Genomic DNA, 10,589 nt, shown 5'->3' with positions numbered 1-10,589 from the left:
AATATTAAACTACAAGATTAGATTTTGTTGTGAATAAATATTTTCCCAATTGTATAAATTACAAAAATGTCTTTCTCTTAAAGAAATTTATAAGGTTTAACTATGTTGCCAAGAAATTACAGCATGGTTTTCAAATCTTTTATAATAAAAGCGCTATGTCAATATTTTATATTAATCATTTCAAACAGAAATAAAAAATGAATTGTATCAGTAGTGTGGTTATGCAGACCTGCAATCACAGAAACTCTGAAGTAGCCGCAGGAGGATCACAAAATTAAGCGTGGACTGTTTGTGATACAAGATATATATGCATATATACTAAGTTATGGCAATGATTAAGAGTAAAATTTGTAGAAATTAGGCATGTCTTTCAAAGAATGATATTACAAGGAAATTTTTAAATAGAATTAACAAAAATTTATATTATGCAAACCAAACAGAACCTAGTATTTATAATAGACAATAAATTACTTGAATTCAATAAGAAATATAAGACTTCCTATTAGAAAAAGACACTATTGGTATCAAAAGTCAGCTCACAAGAGCAGGGCATCTATAGGTTAGTTAGTTTAGAATTAGATGTTCATACTTATCTTTAATTACATAAAGGTAAATTAAAATAATGATATAAAATCTATACCATTGGATACAAAAAGAAATAGAAGATTTGACATTTTAAAGTATTGACTCTACAAAGTGCTATTAGCTACCTAAGTGCTACACAATTTATAAAAACTTTCCATCCTATATAATTCATGTTCAAGTCAGTCTCACACTAACCAAAGGGAAAATTATGACTGGTATTGTTCAGAAAAAGAAGTTGGAAACATTCATTCATTTATTTATTTATTTATTTATTTATTTATTTATTTATTTATTTACTTATTTAAGATTTCTGTCTCTTCCCCGCCACCGCCTCCCATTTCTCTCCCCCAATAAAGGAAGCATTCATTTTTTATTGAGCTCTACATTTTCCTCTGCTCCCCTCCCTTTCTCTCCTCTCCCTTCAACCTTCTCTCATGGTCTTTGTGCTTCCAATTTACTCAGGAGATCTTGCCTTTTTACTACTTCTCATGTAGATTGGGTGTATGTATGTCTCTCTTAGTTTCCTCCTTGTTTTCTAGGTTCTCTGGGATTGTGAATTGTAGGCTGGCTTTCTTTGTTTTATGTCTAAAAGCCACTTCTGAGTGGGTATACATAATACTTATCTTTCTGTGTCTGCATTACCTCACTCAATATGATGTTTTCTAGATCCATCTATTTCCCTGCAAATCTCAAGATGTCATTATATTTTTTTTCTGCTGTGTAGTACTCCATTGTGCAAATGGACCAGTTTTCCCTATCCATTCTTTGGACGAGGGGAATTTAGGTTGTTTCCTGGTTCTGGCTATGACAAACAATGCTGCTATGAACATAGTTGAGCACAAGTCTTTGCAGTAAAATTGAGCATCCTTTGGGTATATACCCAAAAGTGGTGTTAGTGAGTCTTGAGGAAGGTTGTTTCCTAATTTTCTGGGAAACTGCCATACTGATATCCAAAGGGGCTGTACCAGCTTACATTACCACCAGCAATGAAGGAGTATTCCCTTTACCCACATCCTATCCAGCATAAGTTTCCATCAGTGTTTTTGATCTTGGCCATTCTTACAGGTGTAAGATGGAATCTCAGAGTTGCTTCAATTTGCATTTCTATGATGGCTAAGGATGTTGAGTATTTCCTTAAGTGTCTTTCAGCCATTTTAGATGCCTCTGTTGAAAGTTCTCTGTTTAGGTCTGTACTCCATTTTTTAAATTGGATTATTTGATCTTTTGATGACCAATTTCTTGAGTTTTTGTACATTTTGGAGCTCAGACCTCTGTCTGTTGCAGGGTTGATGAAGATGTTTTCCCATTTTGTCAGCTGCTGTTTAGTCTTGTTGACCATATCATTTGCTTTACAGAAGCTTTTCAGTTTCAGGAGGTTTCATTTGTTAATTGTTTCTCTCAGTTGCTGTGCTACTGTGGGTTATATTTGGGAAGTGGTCTCTTGTGCCAATGCATTCAAATTTACTTCCCATTTTCTCTTCTATGAGATTCAGTGTGGTTGGATTTATGTTAAGGTCTTTGATCCATTTGGACTTGAGTTTTGTGCATGGTGATAGATATGGATCTATTTCCATTCTTCTACAAGTTGATATCCAGTTATGGCAGCACCTTTTGTTAAATATGCTTTCATTTTTTTTATTTTATTTGTTGCTTCTTTGTCAAATATCAGGTGTTCTTAGGTATGTGGATTGATATCTAGGTCTTCAATTTGTTTCCATTGATCCTTCTGTCTGTTTTTATGCCAATTCCAGGTTATTTTCAGTACTGTAGTTCTGTAGTAGAGTTTGAAGTCAGGGATTTCGATGCCTCCAGAAATTCCAAGAAGTTGGAAGCATTCTTTTTTTTCTTAAGTATTTATTTATTACGGTACAATATTCTGTTTGCATATATGCCTTCAGGCTAGACGAGGACACCAGACCTTATTACAGATTGTTGTGAGCCACCATGTGGTTGCTGGGAATCAAACTTGGGTCCTTTGGAAGAACTCACAATGCTTTTAACCACTGAGCCATTTCTTCAGCCCCCAAGAAGCATTCTTAACTATCGCTTACTTAATTTAGTGGAAGAACAACATGTTTTGCATTCATCATATAAAATCAGATAGAAGAAATACATAGGACATATTTAAATTTAAGGGCTATTCAAATACAGTGTTGAAAATAAATGTTAAAAGTTTCAATATTCCTTTTATATTACTTATTAATTTGGATCAGTTACATAATCAGTTTTTATAATGACATAGAATATGTATATTCATCATCTTCTTATTTACTACATACTGTATTTATTATTTCCTGCAGATTTGTCTGCTACCCTGTGTGTGTGTAGAAACATATATACATGTTTGTATGTAACTGTGTGTATACATGTATATATTAGCGTATAGAGGACTGTCAACATAATAATTCTGTTTTATCTTCATCCCTGATGTGTAGTCTTTAGTTTCCTTAGTCAACCACTGTGATGTGTTTCTTTTGTTATTTTTATATGTTGTTTTAAAAGAGGCATTGAACATTACCCTTTGTCTATTTTATTTGATGAAGAGATACAATTTGCTGTAGAAACTTTTTTTGTTTTGACTCGTTAGCACAGAAGTACATTGGAATCCATTGTATGTTTTCTAAACCCTCTTCAGTAATCCACCTTGTGCATCCACTAAATTTAGAACTCTCCATTCAGTAAACAGTAGTTAAGAATAATGCCAACTCCTTTTGATTTGTGTGAGAATGTCCAGTGGAACCGAAAGTTGGATTGTACTGCATATACATAGCTGTAGCAATTTAGGCTATCAACACTTCAAAACGTCAGATATTCAATCAGATGTGTAGACATTATCTCAGTATCTTTCTTTGTCTTAATGTGATTACAGATAAGCACAAGTACTTAACTCCAAGCTTGTTAGCCTGTAGGTGTTTTGCTTCTATGAGCTGACTAGTGATGTCATTTGTCTATTTTTCTAATGTGAGGTCTTACATTTCTTGTGAAATGCATTAATTTATTCTCCATTATAAATACTGGGTCCTGTTTCCTTTGCATGCTGCAAATTTTCATTTGTTGTTCCATTTAAAAATTTCTTGGCATTCTCACCAGCAATGGATGAGTGTACCCCTTACTCTACAACCTCTCCAGCAGAGGCTATCATTGGTGATTTTGATTTTAGCCATTCTGACAGGTGTAACATGGTATCTCAAAGTAGTTTTGATTTGCATTTCCCTGATCACTAAGGAGGTTGAGCATGACCTTAAGTGTCTTTTGGCCGTTTGTACTTCTTCTGTTGAGAAATCTCTGTTCAGCTCAGTGCCCCATTTTTTAATTGAGCTAATTATAGTTTTAATGTCTCAATTTCAGTTATTTTATTTTTCATTTAAGTGGTTATATATATATATATATATATATATATATATATATATATATATATATATGGCTGTATTGTTTTTGTCCAGTTTTACTGTGCATATGATATTGGGAAAAAAGTTCTCAGTCAAAGAATTTTGGTTAAGAATCTGAGATCCAAATTTTGAAGTATTACACAAGAACTTGGTATCAAATGGCTAACTGTTTTCTGTATAATATTTCTTCACTTCTTTTTTTGTTTTCTTTTGGTTTTTTGAGGCAGGGTTTCTCTGTGTAGCTTTGGAACCTGTCCTGGAACTTGCTCTGTAGACCAGGCTGGCCTTGAACTTAGAGATCCACCTGCCTTGGCCTCCCAAGTACTGGGATTAAAGCATGCACTACAACCACCCAGCTTTTGGATAATATTTCTAAAGAAAAGTATCTACCTTTTTCTTCATAAGATAATAAACAAAGGATTTATTTCTTGGTCTCAATAAATGCTTTTATATTAATATGCAAAATAAATCTCATGATGAGGATAATTTTTTATCTAATCAAAGTGTTTAGTCTCTTAAAGGCACTTTCTGCATTGTAATGCACCATGTCTTCTGGTTGTCACTATGTTCTCATTCTAACACCACAGTGTTCGGAGTGACTGACCCCTAAATAATACTCTTTGAGATGTGTGCAAGTAGAGTCCCTAAAGAACTGTCAATCTGCATGAAGACAGGAAAGGATATAGGAACACAGTGATAAGACAAGCCGTCGTTTGTCTTCATGAGTTGAAACGTACTTGTTCAAGCATATCAAGTATGCGTAACAAATGCTGTTCTCGCATGTGCAGTGAGGGTCCCATAATGAAGGTCTTGTGCTGTCCATATAGCTCCAAATTATTTGTTCCCTTCTAGGAGTAGCTCTTCCTTCTGGGGATTAACTTTAGAAGTGGCTTTATGGTAATAATCCATGAAGGTGGGACAAGATGGACTGTGGACTGTTGCATATGTCGGATCTGCATTTAAAGACTAATTACAAGCACATTTAATGAACAAGGGAAGCAAACTTATATGTATAGGTAGCTGTTTCTTTATATAATTATTATCATTACACAAACTCTCAAGAGTTTGGGGGTTTGAAGAGTTGCTTCAAGATTTTTCTTTCTTTATCTTTTGTGTTTAAGCATTTATGAGAGTGCATGCGCACACGCGCACACACACACACACACACACACACACACACACACACACACACACACATATATATACCAAAGTGAAGATTCAAGATGTTAATGTCTGTCTCTCTTCAACTTAATTTTTGAGACAGAAGCTCTTACTGACTCAGGAGCCCAACAATTACCTAGAGAGATTGGCCAATTAAGCCTTCTGATCCTCTTCCTCTGCTTCCCATATGTGATGCTTACAGAGGAATGGGACAACAGCTAGCTCTTACATGTATGTTAGAGGGTAAACTTAGATTTCCATGCTTGGCAGCAAGAGCTTTATCAAATGTGCTATCCCCTTAGTCCCTTGTAATTCTGAGACTACAGGCACCTTCGATTCCTCTCCCTCTTCCCCCTTTCTCTGCTGTCCTTCCTCTCTTTCCCTTCCTCCTACCTCCCTCCCTCTTTCCTTTCCTCCCTCCTCTCTCTTTCAGTGTGGTTCCTACCTATGAGTGTGGGGGTGTGCTTGCTCCCCTTCACACATCCAGAGGCTTGAAGAGTCACAATGGCTTTCCACCTTTTCCCAGTAGAAACTGTGACACTAATGAGCTCCATACACCTGTGCAGTATTTTTTTTAATAAAGAGTGCTTTGCAGTAGTGCCATCTCTTTATCCTGGCTCTGTGAGGGTATATTTGCATCTTCATTTTACACTTTAAAAATAACATCAAATATAATAATATCAAAATAATAATATCAAAAATAAAAACAATTCAAGCCAGGCATGATGGTATACTCTTTTAATCCCATTACTCAGGAAGCAGAAACAGGTAGATCTCTGTGAGTTCAAGACTAGCCTTATATACATCGTGAGTTCCAGAAAAAAGTCATAAAAATTATAGCAATACAAGACTAGTAAAATTAATCTGCAGTCATCATTATGAAATATCCCTCATAGAAATCCAATTTTCATGAGCTTGATTTAGCTGTCTCTGTAGATTTGTCCCCTATGATCTTGATCTCACTTGCTCATGTATTCCCTCCTCCCCCTCTTCTATTGGATTCCAGAAACTCTGCCTGGTGCTTTGGTGTGGCTCTTTGCATCTGGTTCCATCAGTTGCTAAATGAAGGTCCTATGATGACAGTTAGGGTCATCACCAATCTGATTACATGGGAAGGACAATTCAGGCTCTGCTCCCTCTCCGCTAGGCTTCCGCAAGAAGTATAGCTTGGACTCTCTGTGAGACAGTAGGACCAGGATCTATCCCTGGTGAATGAGCTAACTTATTGGAGCCCATTCCATATGGTGAGACACTATGTTCAGCCTTAATGTAGGAAGAAGGGGCTTGGTTCTGCTCCAACTTCATGTGCCAGTCTTTGTTGACTCCCTATTGGAGCCCTTACTCACTTTGAGGAGTGGGTGGGTGTGTGCTGGGGGAAGGGGCAGTGACAGGGGAAGAGCCACAGATGGAGTGTAAAATGAAATTTAGAAAATAAATTAAAATAAAAAATAAATCCCATTTACCTTCTTACCTTTCTTTATTACTTATGGCTAACCTTTTTCCATTGATGATGATCTCAGTTTGATTTTCCAGTAAGAGGAGAGGCAGGTTTTTTACTAAACATCTCAGAGTACAGAAGAAGCAAAGAAAAAAAAAAGCATGAAGTCCTTTGCTTAAGGTTGCTAAATGCAGCAGCATGAAAGTATAATTTTATGTTCTACAATTTAGCAGTATCAAAAATAATAAACAAGCTTCCTATTGCTTTTGCATTGTAAGAATTCAGTCATCTTGATATATAACTCAGTGGTTCAATTCCCACAGAGTCTGTTAAAATTATTGCCTGTACAAATTCATCACAGTAAAATAATTTAGCTTTATAACTGAAGAGATTATTTAATAGCAATTTCCTTTCTAATCATTTTCTAATGACAAATTGCTTTAATAGAGTAAGTTATAATAAACCACATTCTACCTTATACAAAGAGTAATGTTCTGTTTGCACTATACTTTAAGGTTTGTAATATTGATTTTTTTCAAATATTTATAATTATCATTAAAAAATTTTTGTGTTTAAAAACTTAGTTTAAAGACTTAGTGAAATCATGATATTGTAAAAATAGTCCCATATGATTTTACTGTTTGTTGTTCAACAATGATAGGAGTTTTTATAATATTAATTGCATGTCCTGTGTGATTGCTTTTCTCAGTTTTGAGAATTCTACGTGTAGAGAATATACAGTGGAGGCTGTTAAGATCATAAATTTTATGACACATCTTGGCTCACACTATAGTGCAGGTGTAGTACTATGGCCATGTCCTCCTGCTTACTGCGGCTCTCAAACTCAACTGCAAACTTGATTGCTGACAGTTCTCAGATTGGATTAAATATTTCAGATCTAGAAAATATTTTTCTATAAAAATAACTTCTTTGCAAATCTGTACTAGTTTGGGGGTACCCTACCTGTAAGGACTGAGACTACAAAAATCCCTTCTCAGCTGGAGACTTTTCTAGAAGTGCATATAGTTCAGTGCCACAGACCGGCTCAGGGGAGCCACTCAGACCATGGGAGAAGCAGGAACTTGGAAGGCACAAGTTCGGTGAATTACAGACAGACACAACACACAAGAGAGTGGTTGGAATCTGCTGCGATTTTACTGAATTCATGTTTTCATTATATAGTATTCAAACAAAGAACAAATCAGAAGGCCATGTGTCATTGGTTGGCACAGTATGAAAGCTTCTTTTAGTCACATCAGCAATATTTAAGAAAAGTATATTATCAGGAACAGGTGTTAGACATAAAGCATCCTTAGAAGAGGAAATCTTGTCCTTGGGAATGTAAACCTCAGACAAGTGGTTTCATCTTATGAATAGAAAGTTTCTGTCTCATTATCGCTATCATGGCCCTTCCTCTTCCTAACTCTTTATTTCATCTCGTGACCAAATATGCCTAATCAGCTCTCTGCACCTGCTGAAATATACTATTTAGTAGCTTCTTATGCAGCAGACACTATGGGGGTTGTGGCCTAACAAGCCTATCCATAAAGTTCAAAGTATTATATAACAGTCTTTGTCCATCAACATTAACCCATCTATTCCCTTGCTTATCATACACCCTGTGTATGACAAAGGTTCTGCTATAGTCTTATACATTCCCATACTGTGCTTCCTTATCCCAGAGCTGTTCCTGAAGAGAATGATCCTTGTCTTGTATATATATAGAATATCATTATTATAAAAGAGATTGTGCAAAGCTCATATCCCGTATAGCCAGTTACTCGAGAAACCCATCTATGCCTCAGCGTTATCTAATACCGGACTGTCTGCCATTGACCTCCAGGAAGCCTAGTCCCATGGGACACCTAGCTCCCATCTAGCATAATGACATATGTCATGTCACACAGACGACACTGGAGTTGGTGTGGCAGTTACGGAGTGTCCCAAGAATGTCCTGAGGTTCTGTTGCAATTTCATCACATCCTGTCTCCTTGTGTTCCAGGGAATATGTGGTAATAAAGTCACACCCAGAACTGAGGTGTAGATGTCTCTTTCTCAGACTGAGGAACAGCATTAGAGCTCAGCTCCTCAGGGTATTTGTTCTTTTGGGGAGATCTATGGCATTCTGTAACCTTCAAGGCCTGGGTGGTCTCAAAGCCTTTAACTATTGAATAGTCAGATTCCCTAGAAAATTCCAAAAGTGTTGGCATCTCAAAGCCAGACTTCCACCAGAAATATTTCTCACTGCTAAGTCTATACAATACTTTTAGAAGGATGGCATTTGTGTTAGTGATCATAAGTGTCATTTTCTGAAGTTGAAGCATTATCAGACTTCTTGGTTATGGCATGTAGTAAGGAAAAAACTGAGAATTCAAACTTTCTTGGTTATTGCAACTGACCTTTTCCTCTTAAAGCCTACCCTAGATATAAAAGGTGACATGGACTTTGTCTTTCCTATTTGACTGACAAGACTCATTTCCTATCCCACTGTGTTGAAAATGAAATTATAAAATATTGAAAAAAGTCTCAGCCTGTGAACCTGGCTATTGTGGAGTATGAAATACATGGAATATTCCTTTTACTTGAATGTTTCCGTTAATTATTTGAATAAATTCAAGCAATTACTCTAAGTAGTACAGAGTTGTAGGATATATCAGTAAACAACATACTTTAAACTTCTTTTCCCTATGGAGCCTTTATTGGATGAGAGAGACCATAAATAATATATTAAATTTAATATGTAAAATGCTAAATGGTCATAAGCTCAAATGTGGAAGGTACAAGCTTGCTACAGGAATACAAAGAGCTAAAATTGGTAAGTGGGAAACATGGTTTTACGTTTGAATGGAATTGTCATGGAAAGAATAAGAAAATGACACTATTTGACAAAATCCCTAACAGAGAGGCAAGAGTAGTAATGGCTAAAGACAGGAGTCAGAGTGAAGGGTACAGAAGAACGGAATTGCAGATAAATTTCAGAGTGCACCATGTAATTTTGGAGCAAGCAACTGTCATTCTCTGAAAATAATTAATCTTGTGTTGAGAAATTAATATTTTATTGTATTTATTATTGTAGTTATTCTTACTGATATATAAGATGCATGTGTATGAATGTGGGTGTGAATGAGACTCAATGCGTAAGTGAAAGTCAGGACAACTTTCAAGAGTCATTTCTCTCCTCCCATCATAGGTTCTGGGGATTGATCTCAGGTTATTAAAGAACTACAAGTGATATTATGTTTTCAAAGTGTATTAGTGAACAGAGAATATTTTGGCCCTATTACATACAGACTGTGAAGTAAGTAAATTATTAATTTCAATTTTGGGATACAAAGATGTGGTAAAATAACACTGTAACTTAACAGCTCTCAGGGCATGTTGTATTCCACTAAATGGATTTACTCCAGTATTTGAAAATATCACGCAAGATTTATTTTTGTTCTATTTATTAAAGATTTCAGGAAAAAAGGAGATGAATTTCTCTCAGGTCTGCGAGTAAGCACTTCTCAGAATGATCTTGAAACCCTGAGAAGGCACTGTGGTAGGCACTGGATGCCCACCAAGGAGCTATAGTGTTGTCATGCCTCTTAATCAATGGTAGTCACATTCATAATTTCTCTGCTTTACAATCTGATCACTCACATCTATTATTCACTAAAACATGATTTGTCAATATAGAAATATAAATTTTATCCAAAGAACTTTATTCTTTTCTCTGTGGTGGTAGTCACAATTGTTCAACTTCCCCCAGGCATAGGAGAACATGAATGTCTCCGACTTTTATATGTGAATTTTCCAAACAATTCTATGCCACACCCAATCCCAATTACTTTCATTTGCTGTTTTTCAGGGATCATGAGAACTCTTTTCTCACTAGACAAGGAACACATTTTTTTTCTGGCAAGGGTTTGATGCTGATTTTATCTATGATTGGTCTTCAGAAGATTCCCTGAAAATTTCCTATATTCTGTGTCACATGTTATATCTTCACCCGGGTCAAATGATTTTCATTTCAT

This window comes from Microtus ochrogaster, unplaced genomic scaffold (genome assembly GCF_000317375.1).
Source record: "Microtus ochrogaster isolate Prairie Vole_2 unplaced genomic scaffold, MicOch1.0 UNK67, whole genome shotgun sequence".
Lineage (NCBI taxonomy): Eukaryota > Metazoa > Chordata > Mammalia > Rodentia > Cricetidae > Microtus > Microtus ochrogaster.
This window is presented reverse-complemented; position numbering follows the sequence as displayed.